The following is a 19,946-nucleotide window of genomic DNA, read 5'->3' on the forward strand; positions in this document are numbered from 1 at the left end:
TGTGTTTACTGCTTGTGTTTATTTGAGAATTCAGTGAGAAACTAAAAAAAGGCAAGACTTGGTTGCTTGAGGTGAGCATGTGGTCAGGAACTAAGTTAGTTAGCAATTACTTGGTGTTGGTCCGATGAGAGTGGGTAGGGACAGATGGTTATATCTGGTGGTGTAGGGGTATTATAAGTTAGAACAAATTGAAGCAAACATTAAAGGTTTACACTTGAGTGAAGTGTTGTTAAAGAGAGAGAGTTTGAACTAGTCAAGACTCAAGACTAGAGTCCTAGTAATTTGGGACTCTTGGAACTAAACTTGAAAAATGGGATAACGGCAATGGGGTCATGCATACAGGGCAGTTGGTTAGAGGAAATATAGGCGAGCAGAACAATTAAAAGGAGACGAATGCTTTTGGTGATTGATACTGTTGATTTTCCATTGACTCAAAAAGAAATCAATCTCTTGGAGTGTTGAACGAATTGCTGAGGGTATTGGGTTAAAGGAGTTTAGTTGCAGTTCGTAGGCACGATTATTCATAGCTTTACTGAAGTGATCCTTTCAATTGAACTCCTATTGATCTAGTTCTGCGAGGTGAGTTGTACTTTTCTTGTTGTAGTCACTAGATGATTTCAGTATGATAATATTATCCCCTATATGTAATTTCTGACATGAAAGAATATTTAGTTTGAAAGTATTATGGCAATTTTAGTCTGCGATATTCAAATTGGTGTTTTTCCTTAAACTTTTGGATTATGTTTTCGGTAAAATAAGAGGGATTATATGGACTATTATTGATGTAGATTAAACTAGCGGAAGCTTCAGTTTATCAAATCTACATCTACTCTTGAATTAAACAAAACAACTAAAACTAAAACAAATATTTATTTCTTTCTGAAATATTTTCAATAACACAACTCTCCCTAAACCCTAATTACTAGCCCATTATTTACACTAATCCTAAAAACTATAAACCAATAGGAACACAACATGTGTCAACAACTAAAATATAATAACTTAAACTAGTGGGCTCACAACCCATGGGCTTGGACTCAGCTAAGGGGCGCACACGTATAACACTTGACAGACGAACTAATGCTCTACATCATTCTCCCCAGTTTGAAAAGAACTCGTCTCGAGTTTGTATACGCAATTGACTGATGAAATTCATTATAACTGATGCCCATCACTCTTCTGCTGTTTAAACGAATTCGACCTCGAATTTTGCCCAGATAATTACTCACTAAAATAAGAATGCACCATAATGTATGCAAGTTTGCAAAATCACCATCATGATTTCTCTACTCTATGGGAATACTACCACATCCCAAAACAGCAAATACGCATACCTCCAATTGTAACTTTAGATGTACAAAACTAAAGAGCCTTGTATAATTAACATCAAAATCCTCTCAAACCGGATCGGCATACTCAACAAAAAGATTCACAGACAAAGAGGGAGTAGTGACACAAAATTCAGATTCATCTGCTCCGTATTCATCAAATATTGGTGGAGTATCTAAAAAACTATCATGATCCTCCTCTAGACAAACATCAAAAATAGGAGGGGAATCCCAATCAACACAGTATAACTCCATATTACAGCCCTCACCAAAAAATAAATCTTCAGTAGAAGAAGAAGTAGAATAAGCCATAACGGGCATAAAAGTGGATGCATCATGGCTGTCCACTGTAGTGCTTGGTGCGGCTTGAACAGGACTTGCTGTCTCGATTTCTGGTTTTTTAGCATACTTATTTTTCTCATGTGATATAGGAGAGAAAAACATACCAGATTCCCGTGCTTCAGCCAAGAATGTCGTACACATAGTGGTTTCTATATCTGGTGGTTTGAGCGGTTCCAAGATTAATTTCCTGCCGTTATGTAAGAATGAGTGAGTGTTCTTGGCACCATCATGAATACTCCTGTGATCAAACTGCCAAGGACGCCCTAGTAGGAGATGACAAACGTCCATTGGAACACAGTGCATATTACTGTATCTTCGTAAGGTCCTATAGTCAGTGGAACTAAACATTGATGATTGACTGCCACTGGATCTCCCTTTTTAAACCATTGGATAGAAAATGGTTTAGGATGTTTAGTGGTCTGTAGTCCTAGTTTATTGACCATCTCTTGGGAAACTAGGTTATCAGTAGAACCACCATCAATAACAACAGTACACAACTTACCTTTACTGATACATCTGGTTCTGAAAATAGAATGACGCTTCCATGTTTCCTTATCACCCTCCCCAATGATCATTGCTGGTGTTGCAACTAAAGAGAAGTGTGTCGCTGACATTATTGGGTCTTGTGGATGCTGTTTCGGGGAACTCTGAGCTGACGGTTTTGCTTGAACAGTTGAAGTCAACACTATTCTTAACACGGTGTCCTCAATACTTGGTGCTTCCTACAAAGGCTCACCTAGATTAGGATTAGGCGCATCCCAGTCAATTTCAGCATCAGTACCCCATCCTATATCCCAGTCGTCTTCATCAAACTGATTTAACTCTGATTCTGTCATGCCAGTCAGGTCTATCGACATAGCTCTGTAAAGATTGAAACTTTAATCTTTAGAAATAAAGATAATCATTTTTTTTTTTTTTTTTTTTTGAAAAAAAAAAAATTGAATCTCCGATGAGAAAAGAAGCAAAAAATTGAAATTTAATTTCAGGTGAACAGTAACACGATGAATAGTACTGCGTGAACAATATCGATGAACAGTAACACGAAAAATTGAAACGAATAAGAAAAAAAGAAATTGGATTTTACTCAGGAATGATTCGTGCTCTGATACAGTGATACCAAATAATGTAGATTAAACTGGCGGAACCTTCAGTTTATCAAATCTACTCTTAAATTAAACAAAACAACTAAAACTTAAACAAATATTTATTTCTCTCTGAAATATTCTCAATAACACAACTCTCCCTGAACCCTAATTACCAGCCCATTATTTATAATAATCCTAAAAACTATAAACCAATAGGAACACGACATGTGTCAACAACTAAAATAGAATAACTTAAACTAGTGGGCTCACGACCCATGGGCTTGGACTCAGCTAAGGGGCGCACATGTATAACACTTGACAGACGAACTAATGCTCTGCATCAATTACTTATTCAAAGAAGTATTGAAACATATTTTGTTTGTGAGAACATGTTGGTAGGTAACCGTTGTTATTTCGTTTAAATGAGTTGTAAATATCATGCATAAAACTAGTTTTATTAAACTATGGCACGATAGGCTATTTCAAAATTTACAAGGATTATGCATATGGATTTTTCTTATGAGTTCCATGATTAATTCACAAGGACGTGTGATCACGTGTAATTGTTTTTCTTGTTAAATTTGAACATGTAAATGATTTATAAAATTTTGTTGGGAACTCGTTATCCCTATTCTTAATATGTGACACGGAATTATCGAGTTTGGCTAAGAAGGGAGTTGTTATCCCTATGGTGAAACACCCAAAAGGAATACTAGATCCATGTGTATAGGCGTTGGTGCACACGCTCGAGGAATGTTTGGTTGAATAGGTGTGAAAGTCAACCCTATGGTAACATGTGTGGAGTGGTTAAGTCGACATGGTGTTCACATAATTAGAATAGGATTTTTGATGTTTAAGTGCGTGGTTTGTGCATTTATATTTATTAGGAAAATATTAATTGTTGCTATAGTATTATTATACATTCAACACATTTTTCTTTGTAGTAACTCATTGGGCTTCTTGCTTGGAAGCTCACTCCCTTTTTTCTATTTTTCGGATTAGTACGCTTTCATGTTACGCTCGTGGAATTGTGGGATTTGTGGATAGCGGGAATTCAGGGTTGGATCTATTAGGGATAGTAGTAGGTCTCTTTTGTCGTTTTCATTAGTGTTGTCGATGTTTTGGAATCTAAGTTATGTTGAATCTAGATTTGAATGCTAGTAATATATTTCAAACTTTTGTACTTTGTAGGTGAGGAAACAGTTGAGAATGTATAAAACATGTCATTCTCCATGTCATAGTCCGAATTTCTAAACAATTACAAAGTGAATATTTGAAATATAAATATCTCAAACATCGCTATGCTCAATTGTCTAAAAACCCAGGCTATGATGGGGTGGATACAACACATACCAAAATAAAAAAACCCACATCATAAATAATCAACTTAACAACAATAATCTTCCAAAATTCTCTATTTCACTTTATAAAAAGGCTATCTTCCGTCCCAATAAAACATCAAACAACTCTAAGAATAAAAGTCTTCAATATCGTATTCTCATGTCATATGAATACAAAACTACGTTATTACATACTTCCAAAAAGATCAGACCTAATAAAAGAACTAACGAACTGCTCCAGGAAACAAATCCAAATCAAACGCCGTGGTTCCACTGTCTTCCACCTATGTTCCCAAGAACACACCCACGTTGCCAAAACAAAGCAAACATGGGTCAGCAAAATGGAATTTGCTGGTATGAGTAGACTAACAACATAAATACAATGTCATACTTTAATTATCCAAACAATCACTTTATATCTTTCCATAACTTAATCATTTTCAGCTTGGAAGACAGGTAGTTCCGTCATTTCAACCGGCATAGTTTCTTCCTAAGCAAGACTTCCATTCTATTAACTCATTATAATAACCCATCTTAATTACTTAATAATTGAATTAAATCTCACCGATATCCACTTCAGTATAAAGGTAGGACAGCATCCCTGCACAAAAGATTATTAAGTCCTACCCTCCTGCAAACGGAAGTTAGAAATTTTATGTAACATATGTAAATATCCTATATGTATTCAAATGTAAACCAAAGCACACTCGTACAATCAAATTAATTTATCTTATTAATTAGTTAATTACTTTTCTTATACACCCACCATTTAGTACCTATGTACCTTAGGTCATGCTCGCCACATTCAATGAATACCCAGGTCATTCATGGCCCAGTCAATTAATACCCACCTATCACATGACATCTTCAGTCATAAAATTTCATTTCCAAAACTTGAGGCGTGGAGAGATTCTAAAAGGGTGTGGTAAATTGTTGAGAACACTATTGAACTTTATTGTATATATTATTTCAAATAATGGAGGAGTATATTGTTTCTTGTATTATTGTTTACGCGTTATTAATATAGATAGATATCTAAGTGTCATAGCGTCGTATATCATAAAAGGCTGAAATATCACATAGTAGTTAATACACGTACACCCGTATATTTATAAATGTCTTAGCCTAAAGCCAAGCACACTAATAACCCTAGACTTATCCTACTGGACCTAATCCTAGCAAACAGTCAAAAGTCAAACCTCGTCCACTAGTCAAAGTCAACCCTGGTCAACTGGTCAAAGGTTTGACTGGTCAGCAGTCAAGCAGTCTAAACTTATCTAACCCCAAAAACCCAAGGACTAAGGCCCATAGTCTAAAACTTAAATCCAAAATGAAATTCCAAAACTTAAAACACTCAAGCCCACTCACGAAGTTCGGCCCAAGCCCAACAACAAACAAAAATCGCATTGTTCATCTTCCTCTCTGTCCCACTCTCCAGCGCCTCCACTGCCACAGCAGCCCCCACAACCATCACTTGCCACCACTATTGAACCCAGCGGTTTGGTTCATAGAGAAAACCCCTATATACCTATACCAACAAATCGCGATTCCCTTATACTGCAAAAATCACAATCGATGTCATTAGTGCTCTGTTAAAGCTTCCCTCAAACCTAAACCAACAGCCTGTCTATTCTTCACCATCCAACTACCAACCACCAAGTAAAAACCCACCACAAACACCATTCAATTCAATCGACAGAAAACAATTCAAAGATATAGCATTCCTCATACATCAATGAAAACAGTTTACACTCACAACAATCAATAAGTTTTGATTTATTCTAAGAACAATGAAATACTCCATTCAATGGAAACTCGATTCCATTTATGGTTAAACAGAAAGACAACGTCTTCCATTTTCCCTCGATATCAGAGGACGAGGTTGCAGTATACCTGTTCCTCTGCGTTATACATTTTGTTTTCCTTTGATATACTATATAGTTCAAACAATAACATGCTTATACGACCAAATTTCCAAAACTTTACAGTCGAAAACAAAAACGACGATCCCGCAATAAAACAGCGTTTTAAAGATTTTCAAAGTGTAACTTTTTATATCGTTGAAAGTATCTACTCACCGATACATAACTTATTTGCTCCTCCTGTTGTCAGCAAGATCTTTAGCAAGAAACTTCTCCCTTTCCTATCTGTGAAACTCTTTTTTCTGTAAAACTCTCTGTTTTTGACAAACCCTATTTTTTTTTTCTTTTCTGTTTTTAAAAACCCCCGAAATAGGGAAGAGGGTTTATCCTATAAACCCACGTCTCCTATTTCCACTAACACTTATCCTATTTTATTTTATCTATTATTATTATTATTACTAGTAAACGGGCACGTGCGTTGCACGTGCTAGGAAAGAAAAATTGGGGGAAAAGAATGAACGCCATGTAAATTAGAATGGTTTTCACTGTTATCTCTCTCCTAGAAATGAAAAGTGGTCTAAGGAGCTGACGACTTTTTTTGGTTCTAGGCTTCTAAACTCAAAACAACCCACTTTGAAATTGAAACTTCCAAGTTCAAACATACAAAAAGTATTGAATGCTTATCTGCGTTTCAACAACCTTTGAATCAATTAAGAACTGTAAAAAAGTTAATTGGATTCTAAATCATTCATTTACTTGGTTAATTTAATATTGAACTTTCAGGAAAAAAAATACTTTCAGTATCTGACTTTCTTCTACAGGTAGATTAGGATTGAACTACTAACTACTGCTGGGAGGTTACACAGAGAGTACAGATATATGAAGTGTAAATTCAAGAAATAGCACGAGGTAAATATTATTTCAGATTGATAACAAAAAACATGATATCCATTGTTCTGGCTCCCCTTGAGTATATAGAGAAACCCTATAAGGAAAATAAATAGAAACTAAAAGTCGATGCAACTGAAAAGCTCTAGAACCATTTCCATAAGCAAACATGAAAAACAATTCTCAGGTATAAGGAGCACCATTTACACAGAAAGGTTGAATTAATTGAGTACCATGTAATATAAATGCAGCAAACCAAGCCAATACACTTTTTGGAACTTCAATTTCTATCAGCCTTCTCGTATTCTCATCTTACAAAGCACTGAAAGTTTGGGCCTAGTGATCAAGAAATTAAACTGTGCAGAACTATTTGCAGTCTGAAATAGCCTAGCAGGTATCAAAAAATACAAATACAAACAAAACCAGGTACAACCCTCCCTTTTTTTTTTTCGTTCTCTTGATTCAATCACTCCAGTTTACTATGCAAACCAATAGTATTTTTCAATGAAAAATTCAGGGCAGTATTTGTAGATTTAATGTAGATGGGAAACGGGATCTGCAATAGTCACGAGAGGCAAGCTTGAATCTATTTCTTCACATCTACAAGAAGATAAGATGTAGTTGAGAACATCAAATCAAGGAATACAAAAATAACAATCCGAGAAGTAGAATAATTAAAGATAGAATGGTTGCATAGTTACATTCTAAGAAAATAAAAAGGACGATAAGCTTATAAACCATTCAAATGTAATTTAGTAAAAAAACATACTTTACTAACACAATAACCAACAAAGTCTGATTATTTTTCTCTTCATGATATTGTGAATTTGTTACTTTTAAGAACACTTACCATCTGATCCCGCGACTGCCAGTCTTTTTAAATAGTTCATTTTTAAAGAAATTGGAAAATAAGCTTAAAAGATGACGTATTAGTACTCTAAAGAGATAGAACAAATTTTTTGAGCTAACGCGTCGTGCTCGCACAGTAAATATTTACTGTCCCAAGACCACATCACAAAGTAGCTTGCTAACAACAAAGTGTCACAACATCATTAACGCCATTTTCAAGGTACACATGTTAGTAGCTTCGACCTTAACCTAAATGCACTACAGCCATGTTCTAATAAACCTTAGCCACGTGTAGCTTAAGAATTCCAATGGCAGTGATAACTCTTTCCATTATGACACTCATTATTGTCTTGGTAGCTTCCCTTCTCCCTTAACATCATTTTCCCTTCAATTCAAAACACTTAACCATGTCTCCAAACCTAGCTCTAATACCAAATTTCAAGAATCAACCAACCACAGAAATAGGTACAGCCTTCAAACCCTCAAGAATTTGCATTCAAACCCATTATCAAGAATATATAAGGAATAAATTAACAAATCAAAAGCAGGGGACTGTTGCTAACAGTCATTTATGTATAGAAATCCAAGTACTCAGAAGCCAAAAGATGGGAGTAAAATATAGAATGGAAAAATTAATATATGGTTAAGTCTTGGCGAAATTTAGCATTTTACTGGGAGCAATCACAATATTATATACTGCAACCTTTCATCAAGGGCAGTTCACTCTTATGTAGCTTGATATAATATTTACTGTGTAGTGTGAGAATAATAAAGTACCATGGCAAGGACAACACTTCAAATCAAAACCCAAATATCAAAGACATAATACACCGTAAATTCAGGGGGCAAAGAGCTTAGAGTGCTTTTAACATTTCTATGGCTCCAGGACATATACATGAAAAAACTAAGCTCATATACATGGAAAACTCCAACACCAAATTGAAATGAAATGTTTATCCAAGTTTAAATGAAAGGTTTGTCTAAGAACAGTTAACAACACGACAAATAACACAAACTTGCAAGAGATGAATGATTAGTTTGATATTGTGACCATCAATGAGGAAGCCATACACACATATTTAGCTCAAACATTGAGAATTGGCCAAGATGCATTTAAGCTCACTATAATCACTTAAGTTTCTTCATATATTCTAAGATGTGATGCATACATATACGATATGATGAACCAATAGATAAAGGCCTATAAGAAAATCAGATTATACCAGTGAGTTCTTATCAAGACTTCATCAAACGCGTCTTTGTCCAATAACGATCAAGCCATAGAATCCATAGTTCCATACTGGAAGCCATCTAACACAAAAAAAAAAACAGTGAAAAGCAAGCAAATAAACCTGAAGGGACTAAAAAAATTCTAATCCCTAATCAACATAGCTAAACAACTACAGGAACCACAATAACCACACCTGTTATTGTTGATTAGATTGAGACCAAAAATTACCTTAACGTTAACCAAATATTCAATCAACCCTAAGAGTAGTCATGGTTGTTAATAAATTCAAACTACCACATATATAGCAGCTAGTGACATAAGAATAAGTAAAAAGGTTGCAAAAAAAAACAACTTTAGTAGCACTGAAGCTTGAAGTAAAATTAACACCAATTGCAATATTACTAACCACCAAATAGATGTAGGACCTGAATAGGAGTTACGAAAAAAACATCTTACACAGAGTTGCAAAAATAATAACCAGCAACACAAACAATATTACCAATATCAAAAGTGGTTAGGAGAGTGCTTATCTCTGTATATCAATTGTCACAGACGAAAGAGGCGTTGGAAAGAGCTGGTCATGTAAGGTGCAATTTTCTCTATCGCAACGACTGAACTTGGTTCCATGTACTGCGCAGTATACATTCCAATTAAGTTTTTGCATCAGAAAACTCTGCAGCAACATAGAACTTACTTTAACATGTCTAGTTAAGAGAAAACATGACGGAGGGAAGAGAAATAAGATCCTAAATAGACACTACCAGCGAAGACAATTTTCTTTCATGTACTTTCTTAATTCTATAGTTAACCATTGAATTATGTAAAAAACTAAGACGTGGACCTGGATTTCAGTGGTACTCGATCTCTCGATCTCGATAGCAACTATAATTTGCATTAAGAAGCCAATAACAAACTACAACACAAATAAAATCACAATAAAATAAATTAAAATCAAATCGTAAAAATCAAATCAAATCAAGCACTAAGAAAATGTTAAAAAATTGCAAATGGTCACTTGCTTGCTTATGTTGCCCTATTAAGTAAAAAGTATCAAATCAACCAAAGGAAATACCACGAATAAATCAGGGAGGAAACAAACCAACACCAATAAGAATTGAACTAACCTCATGTGGTACGACATCATATCATTGACAATGAATAAAAAAAAACCCACAGAACCAAGCAAATTTATGCTTACCAAAGGAAGTGGTAAATGAACCTAAATGAAATTTGAATCAAAATTCGGACCTTCTCCCATGAATCTGCTGTTCAAGTGCCCGGATATCAGTATTAAGATGCAGTCCAAGAACTACCATGCTCTCAAATAGCCTCAAAGGATCTTTTATAGATCTGTGACCCTGCAGAACATAGATAATCAGAGCTAACAGTGACACTGAGACTAAATAAGAAACACAAAGGTAAATGAATTTGACGTTTTGCAACAAATGAACTCTCTGGAAGGCACCTTTGCATATTCATTTTTCGGACTAAAGTGCTACTCTTTTTAAGAGATTGATAAACAGTATTGCCATCAAATTTGTCGGGAGTTTCCATAAAGAAGATTCACACTTTGATATTTAAGTTCTGATTTCATTAACACAAACGATTATCAATGATTGATTCTGCTGTACTACAGAGTGTGATAAGTGAAAATTTAAGCAAAATTCACATCAACTACTTGATTAGAAGAAGAACAAAGAAAGAGATTAGCATACCATGGCATGCAATTGAAACCTTGCCCACTGACGCTTCAGGCTAGTCAAAACTTTGGGATTATATGCCGCTTTCTTGACTTCGAACGCAGGAGGTGAGGAGCCTTTTAATACCCTTGTGAACTGGCGTTGAAATTTTTGAAATTGACTATTGTCATCTTTAATTGAAAATCAAACAAGCGGGTGTCTTTGCGGCGTAGCTACTTGCTACAACAACTTTTGCAACATCTTGATGTCCGCATAAAATATGCAAAGACTCCATCCAGACTACCGAATCTTCACTCTTAGTCATCTCTTTTAACAATTACACCGTGATAAAAATTCTAATCCTTCGGAAAAAAGTATGTCAAATAGCTATAAGTTAGTTACTCCCTCACAACTGAAAAACTTGTGATTATCGCCGTAAATCATAAGAAATGAAAAAAAAAAACTTGTGATTATCGCCTCTAAACCTTCCGTTCATTGTGGTGAAGGTCGCTTTATCGAGAACTAAAACTGAAACCATTTCCATGGGGTGGGTTACGACATACAAAAGGTTTGATGCCCGCATAACGAAAGCGAAAGTATGTTGAGACTGTTGGTGTACAGGACTATCACAATGCATTACATGGATGTATGCTTGATAGATCTTTTTAGCGACTGATTTTTAAAGAGAACAATTGTCAAGGATCTCTACTTTATCAATAACCTAATTTCTATGCCCTAAATCCTTACTATCATTTATTCTATAGTATGGCCAACGCAGATAAAGTGAACCAGGAAATTAGACAGAAATGATCATACCTTATCCCAACCATAGTGAAAGGTCCATTTTCATAGAAAATAGCCAATTCAATACTACATCCCAGGTCCAAATAACCATATAACCAAAGGATCCTTTTTGTTGTTTCGTGATTCAAAGAAGAAGTAAAACATCCTACAAAATTCATGGGACATGGCAACAATTAATCTGTAAATGGTCCTTCTTATCAAATGGTGCCAAAACTTGACTCAAGACCTTTCAAACATCGACATTGCATACTAAGAGGAGTAAGAGGCGCACCTGACATTATTTCGATCTTCTGACACTGAAACACCAGTGACCAAACATTGACATTGCATACTAAGAGGAGTAAGAGGTGCACCTGACATTAGTTCGATCTTCAGACATTGCCTAGCATAAAATCCTCAAAGCCATCGCCTATAATCAAGGAAAAAAAAACCGCATACGAAACAGGCAATAGCAAATACATTAGAGTTGCAGAAAATAGAAAGTTCAAAATGTATATAAACTTGTGAAAATTAGACATACATCGATTCATTTCAAATTCTAATGATATCTACATAAATAGAGGAAAAGAGGCAAACGGAAGGTGTCCTCAAATTAGAAAATGAAGGTGATGATAGAAATAAGATAGAAAAGAAAACCATTACCAAATGATCAAGAAATTTCAAGGGGTATTTATCGAAGTTTTGGTGGGAAGAAAGTAGAATGAGAACATAAGGAATTTCGATTTTAATGTTAATTTGGGAATGGGAGGGTGGGGTAATTGGTCGAAACGAAGACGCCAGCAGTTTTCTTTTGTCTTAATTGGGAAACCGTGAAAACGGTGTTTACGCTTTGTTGAAGAGGTCAAAATCACACCCATTCTCTATGGAGCATGCAATCAATCCGAGACCTTCTTCCTTTCCCCAACCTTGAAAAAGGCAAAAAGCTTCAATTCAAAGAAGTGGCTCAGATAGAACATTTCCCTGTTGTTTTTTTCTTTAAGAATGCAAAAAATCTGAAGGCTTGCCTCGACCACATCTGCATCAAAGAAGCAAGCGTAAACGAAAGATGATGCTCGTAAGAATTATAGAGGTGTTTGTTTGTACAATTATCCAAGATGATCCTAATAACACGTGGAATTTGGAGAACGGCATCTCTTGGGAAGGGAGGATCACTCCTCAAAAGTTATCCTCAACTTGCAAATCCATCCTCGACTTCATGTACTTCTCAAAGAAAGAATCAAAATGATTGAAAAATCAACCCAAAGAGTGAAAATCTGCCTTATCAAAATCCCGCACAAAGTTTTTTAGGGGTTCTTGTATATTTTCCACACCGGGTAACGCATCGACAAAAGATTTGATTTTTGGAGGCACTTCCAAAACCCTCCTTTTTAATTTCATTCAAAATTATATGAAATAATTGAAGCTTCAAATTCCACACGCAAAATGTTCTGATCGGATGTGATGAAATGAGTTTTGTTTTGTATGAGAGAAAGAGTTTGGATTTGAGAGTAAGAGAGAAAGAGTTTGGGTTTCAAAGAGAAAGGGTTGTTTTAGAAGAGAGAGAGAGAAAGAGATATCTTAATCCAACAAAAACTCTTACCGGTTGGAAGTCTCCGTGCGTAAAGAGAAAAATGGAGGGAAAAAATAGCTAATCCCAATAGCATGATTTGTTGGTCGCATTTGAATTTTCAAACTCATCGAAGTTTTAATTGGGCATATCGGAGAAGACAAACAACAAACATTTTTTATATTTTTTATTGTGAAACCGCAAAACGGTGTCTCGGTTTGTTTTTGAAGATGTTGCGTTTTATAGTCCTGGAAAAAAAATGTAAATTACTTAATTTATCCTTTCAATGAAGAACAAAAAGTAAGTGATTGTCTAACTTTCCGGTACCCTTCCCATTAAAAACTTTGTGTTAAAACAGGGAATACGGAGACTAATTGGGAAATCTGGTATCCGCTTTATATATAAGATTATACTAAGAAAAAAAATAAAAGAAAAAAGCGGGGTGTTATACTCCATATCTCCAACATGGATGAATGGGCTGAAGTAATCTGTGATGACCAAGCCAGTCGTACTAGTTGGCAATGGTTGAAGGTGTGAAGATGATCCGCAACAACATGAAGATATTGTGTGCTTAGATAACATGCTGACCTACTATAATGGCTAGACTAGTATGACACTCTTCACATATTCTATCTCAAAGGGGTAATTGTATTCTTGAAGAAGGGGAAGCTTACTAGAATCATTTTGGTTGGTGCCTTGGTGGTGACGAGGACTGTTTTGAAATGCTAGGAGATATAATTAATGACTTAAATGCAAAGAATCCTGAAACTGATACAGCATTGTTTCTACAGACCGTGTCCAATGTTCTTGTGTAGATGTCAGTTCACGTATAGGGGGTATTATTGATGGCAAGAAGGAAAGTGGACTTGGTAAGGAACTATGGATAGATATCCTCAAGAATAGCAATTTATCCTCAAGAAACTTTGTGTAATGGGGTTTAAAAGATTTGCTAAATTTTGCTTTAATCATTTTCAGGGTCCAAAATGTGCATGTTTACCTACCTATCAGACACTCCAGAAAAGATAGTGAGTTGCGCAGATGCCTTTCGAGTATAACCAGGCGGCTTGGCCTAGTAGCGGCCTTATAGTAGCGCCTCTAGGTAGAAAAAGGTGCTTCAAACATTTACAAAGCGTTATCCAAGTTTTGGAACTTCTTGGGCCAATCAATTGGGGAGCCCAGGAAATGTCGTTGCTAATTTGCAATCGCCTATTGCTCAAACAAGCATGAAACGCCTACGTTTGCATATTCGTCCGAAGCTGATAGCTCAGAGCTGATATGTAACAATTTGAATAATTGTTGGTTAGGTGAGGTCGTGTAGACATGTCGGCAATTGGTAACTGCTAGATTAAGCGTCTGAGTCTGTCGACGTGGTAGGCAACTGATGAGAGTCATTTGGTACACAAATCAGGGGTCGCATTTCACCAGTTCTGGTGTAGCGAACGTGCATCATAGTTACGAGAATATGTATGATTCAGGCAGTTGGTACCAGGTTTCATGCACCCAAGTTTTCACTGAATTTGCATCTCTTTCGATTCTGATTTTTTACTGCTGTGACGAAGTCAACTAGGAAGCATATGGAAGGAGGCCCTGTTTCCAGTGGACTAACAGGCCTGTCAGCAGTTTCAGCACTAAGTGTTTAGTGTTGGAGAGCTTTTTATGGGACTACTGCTGTACTGCAGAAGTTTAACGTACAGTTTAAACAGAATTAAAGCCGAGTAAAAACAGCGCAACTTCGCAGATGGGATATCGTAAATTCACGTATAAAAATGTAAGTTTGCACTTCAAAACTAGTATTTTATCTAGCATTCCTCTTTCTAGACCGTATACATGAGTCAAGTATAATGAGCTTGTTCTTTGCCATAATTCCATACTGTGTGATGATTTTTTCTAATATAGAAACACAAATATTTTGTTGATGATCAAAAAACAATGAGAAATATTATATCAAAAAGAAAAAGAGATGTAGAAGATGATGAGTTGAACCACGTTCTTTAATGGCTGTCTACGTATCCTGTCAATAGGAATCAAACTCAAGGCGTAGTTCAACTATTCTATTTATAAGAATAGATGAGGTTTCCCAATTAGTGACCGTCTCTTGTTAAGTCTCATCTTGACTCTTCAAGAAGCCCCATGTTTCCCAAGTCAAATAGGTCTCTTTTATTGACTTAAATAACAGAAAAACATATTTAGGTTCGGAGTAGTAGTTAGAGCTCCGAGTCTAATAGTTGAGCTCTGGATTTGGAGTTCATAGTTAGGAGTTGGTTATATGAACCTACTACTCCAACTAGTTCCAAAGCCCATGAACCTGTTCCGAACCTAAGAAGTGTCTCAATTCCGAACCTAGGAAGTGAGAGGATTTGGACTTGAAGTGTGTTCTGGTACTTTCTACCTACACCAAGACCATATTCGAGCCTTAAGAAGATGTTGTCACGTGTTATATATCTATTTGCTAAAATATGCATACACAAATCTCCCATGTTTCCCAAGTCAAATAGGTCTCTTTTATTGACTTAAATAACAGAAAAATATGTTTAGGTTCGGAGTAGTAGTTAGAGCTCTAAGTCTACTAGTTGAGCTCCGAATTTGGAGTTCAGAGTTAGGAGTTGGTTATACGAACCTACTACTCCAACTAGTTCCAAAGCCCACGAACTTGTTTCGAACCTAGGAAGTGTCTCACTTCCGAACCTAGGAAGTGAGAGGATTTAGACTTGAAGTGTGTTCTGGTACTTTCTACCTACACGAAGACCATATTCGAGCCTTAAGAAGATGTCAACATATCTATTTTGCTAAAAAAGGCCAGATATGCATACATTTTCGAAATCTCCCATAATCTTTTTTTTATTCATGGGTTGTGAATCAAACCCTTAAAGAAAAAGGCCAGGTAAAAATGTAGGAGACGTCTTGTGCCTCGATTTTCTCATCGAAATTTATGTACAAGCCATAATCACTCATCCGAAAATGTTCGCTCGACCCGCCAAAATCCAATCTATATCCGTAATAATTCATGTTATGGTGTTGAAATGTCGATGGTAAATTTCAATGGCTGTCAATCCCAAACCATTCATTCGTTGAGTACAAGGACCTAAACGCGGACTTAGCAGATCCCGGACCTCAACAATCCACCATAACCCGGACTTGAATTTTGTCACATGACCTGGACTTGAACTTTGCAATTGCAACCCGAACCTGAACTTCAATTCATCAAATCCGGACATGCCAACTTTACCAAACCCAATAATGATCCGGACTTGGATAAATCAAGTCATCAAAACATACCATGCCAATTATCACCATGACCCGGACTTAGGTTTAACTCATCCGGAATTGACATGTGAGGAGAGAAAAAGTAAAGGAATCCCTTCCTTTCTTATGTGCTATTTGCTAGTATAAGCCTTGTTCTTTTTCTTTTAGTATAACTCTTGTATATTGTAAACCCCATACAAGTTCTCTTGCTGCCGCCAGTAAGAATTTGTGAAGTTCGAATCATTATTTCCGCATTCATGTCCACCGATTTCGTTGAAAGAAGTATTGAACATATTTTCAAGTCCACCATTAATGGGATGTTTGAAGTTTTTTGCTGTCATCACCCAAATCTTTATGACCATGAATTATGGGTTTGCTCATGCTGATTTTTGAATCAAAACTTGAATTTTAATCTTGTACAAGCTGGAATTTTGCACCCGAAAAGTTCATCGTAAAAGAAAAACTACAAGCTCGCCATTAATAGTCGTTTCACCATCTTCCCAAGCTAAACACTCATGTGTCCGACGCTGGCAACCGAGTCCTCGATCACTTTATGGCCAATCACAAGGTCAACCAGTTCCAACTTTGCCAATTGACTGCACACTACCAATTTTGATGACCTTGTCAATCCGTTTTGACTTTTTCAATTGTCGAGGCAGTTCCGGATATGTCAAGTGTCGAATTATATTTTATACAAATTTGTATTCCGAATCTTAGAAAAACAAGGTTTTGTAGAAATATAGGGTTTGCCCCTGTGTCGATTCCTGTAAATACTTTTAGTTTTGTTAAGAAATAAGACTTTGTAGGAACGTAGGGTGTGCTCCTGTATTATTTCCTGTAAAGTCCTTAAATGATCTGGTATCTAATGCATAAACCGACACTTATAAGCATAAGGCATTAGAATTGCTCTTAGGAGGATAAAATCCAAGCTAAGTTAAACTTTCTCCATCACACGGGGAACAACACATGAGATCTTTCACTCATCATTCCGAGAAAGCTTTCTAAAGGTTCTGATACGACTTTGGCCAACATATGAGATCTCTAACCCAACATCCAAAAAGTATCCCAGCAGAAAATTATAAAAAAAACAATGCTCTGAAAAGAGAAATATAATTTTTATTGAGAATCGATTGGCATAGATCATGCCCCCAGTATATTGGAAGCATATCCAAATTTGTGAAAAATTTGTCTCTTAGAAACTAAGAGTAGTGTAACATTATTTGGAAACAGTACATGTTAGCATCGAGATTCACCGCTGGAGGATTTTTCATGAACATCTTGTTCCTGGTTAACTTCAAAGATGTCCTCATAAGGATAAGTTAAAGTGGTAAAGTCCCTATCCTGTGAGGGTAATTTATTACTTCCAAACGTGTCACCAGTCTTCTGTCTCTTGGACTTATCTTGATAGGAATTCTTGTCGACCAACTTGTGTTCCGACTGTGGTTCCTCGGACTTCCTATCATTATAATGACTAGCAGAGCTCCTACCAACAGGAGCCGAGGTGACACTGGTTATCACTCTTTTATGAGAAGATTCTCTATCCAATTGGTCTTCTTCCAGTTCCGCATACTTATCGATCCGAGCCTGCAACTCTGTCATGTTCGTAGGCTTCTTTTTCTTCAAGGACATGTATAGACCAGAAGTGGGATCTAACCCCTTTCTAAAGGCCACAATGGCGAGGGTCTCATTGACGTTGTCAACAGGCAATTAAACCTCGTTAAATCTTTTGGTGAAATCCCTAATACACTCGTCCTTTCGGGTCTTCATGTCAAATAGTGCATCAGCGGTTTTAATGTAGGGTCGGTTGCAATTGAATTTCGCAATGAAATTGATGGATAACACCTTAAACTCGTGGATGTCGCCCGGGCAGCGACTTCGTACCGATGAGTCTTTGAAGTCCGTCAAACTTGAAGCAAAATACCGACACAAATAATGATCTTTCTTAGAAAGACCCACCATTGCTTGACGATAACCGAGCACATGAGAGACCGGATCTCCTTTGCCATTAAATTTAGAGAACTTCAGTGGTTTATAATCATGGGAGATGTATCCACTCATAACATGTCGTGAAAAAGGAGTTCCAATGTCTCCCTCGATTGCTGACTGAACAACTAACTCATCCATCTTGGTAGGTTGTGACCCTCGCAGTTCCTCCAATATTTGTGCCTTAAGTTGTGCAAAAGTATGTTGGTTCATGAATTGGAGTTCTCTCGTTGTTGTACCTTGGACCTGGACTCTCATAGTTCTCATCTCGATGATAACGTGGTTCTGGTTCCCAGGATCGAGTGGAGGAGTTTGCAAAACCGGATCGGGAAACTGAGGGATTCCGAGGCAATGAAGGTTCCCTTGGAACTGAAAGTCTTCTTCGTATCGAGGGTGACCTTGATAGTTGTGGATTCCGGGCAAACACATTCAGATGTCCATCCCTCGTACCTCGAGAACTTGAATACCAAGAGAAGTCAGGTCCGTGTGAACTCGAGTGTCGGGTTGGATCCAATTCCGGATTATAATCCGAATCTGGTTGGTCGCTATGATACCCAACGAAGTAAGGGATATAAGGCGTAGGTAGTGGTGTCAAATGGGCTGGGCCGGGCTGGCCCGGCCCTCAAACAATAAAGCCCTCATGTTTTGAGGGCCGGGCCAGCCCTACCCTCATTTACTTCGAGGGCCGGGTCGGGTCGGGCCAATACTTAAATCTCGAAGCCTTTACCCGCCCCTCAACCCTCTCGATAGGGCTTGAAGGGCCGGGCTTGAGGGCCAAACGTGAGGGCCGGATACAATGTTATACATTTGATTTACAAAATAAATTTAGAAACATTAGTTAAAAATGATAAAATCGAATGCACTTCACAATTAAACCTTCAAACTACTAAAAAAACTTGTTAAAGTTGTATTAGTCAATTAAGATCAATTAAATTCATTTCATAAAATATTATAATGAAATTATAAGGTTGGCAAACTTAATAGATAAACGTTTTTTTAAGTGATTTTTAGCATATTAATGTTAAAATGAAATATATTGTAAATCTTTTTATTAAAATATATGTAATAAATGTTGAGGGCCTAATGAGGGCCGGGCTTAAGGGAGGGCTTAAGTTTCGAAGTATAGGCCCTTACCCTCCCCTCAAAGGCTTGAGGGCCGGGTCGGCCCAGCCCACGAATGTGTGAGGGCCTCATTTTGAAGGCTTTTTCGGCCTATGGGCCGGGTCGGGGTGGGCGGGCTAAGGGTTTGAGGGCCATTTTGACACCCCTAGGCGTAGGGACATAACCCTCACCATGGTCGAGACTTGGTGGCCGGAACTGCCCCCTCGAGTTTCCATCAGTAGGCAACACCTTTGGAGGTGAACGACCCTCCTTCGTGCGGTAGTAGTCTTGGAAAAAATATAAACGAGCCTCCTGCCGACCACATTCGACCATCACAGCATCCATAACGGCTTGGTTGGTTATGGCAGATTGGGGAGTATCGTTGTTAGGCTCATATTCTTCACGCCCCTGTCCAAAACGACGATCTTCTCTACGTTCAGATTGTCTTTGAGAAGTAACATGTGGGTTATTGATCTCATTATTCCCCTTATTATCTTGATTCGCGTTGGCTCTTGTAGTAACTATGATTTTGAATCAAAGTGAAGAAAAGAAACATTTTTTTTTTAAAGAACAACAAACCCAAAAAAAATTGGTGGGTAGGAAAACCTAGAACCGAAAAAATTTCGACCAAGAAATCAAATATGGTGTCCCCACAGACGACACCA

Source organism: Coptis chinensis, chromosome 6 (genome assembly GCF_015680905.1).
Source record: "Coptis chinensis isolate HL-2020 chromosome 6, ASM1568090v1, whole genome shotgun sequence".
NCBI classification, from domain to species: domain Eukaryota; kingdom Viridiplantae; phylum Streptophyta; class Magnoliopsida; order Ranunculales; family Ranunculaceae; genus Coptis; species Coptis chinensis.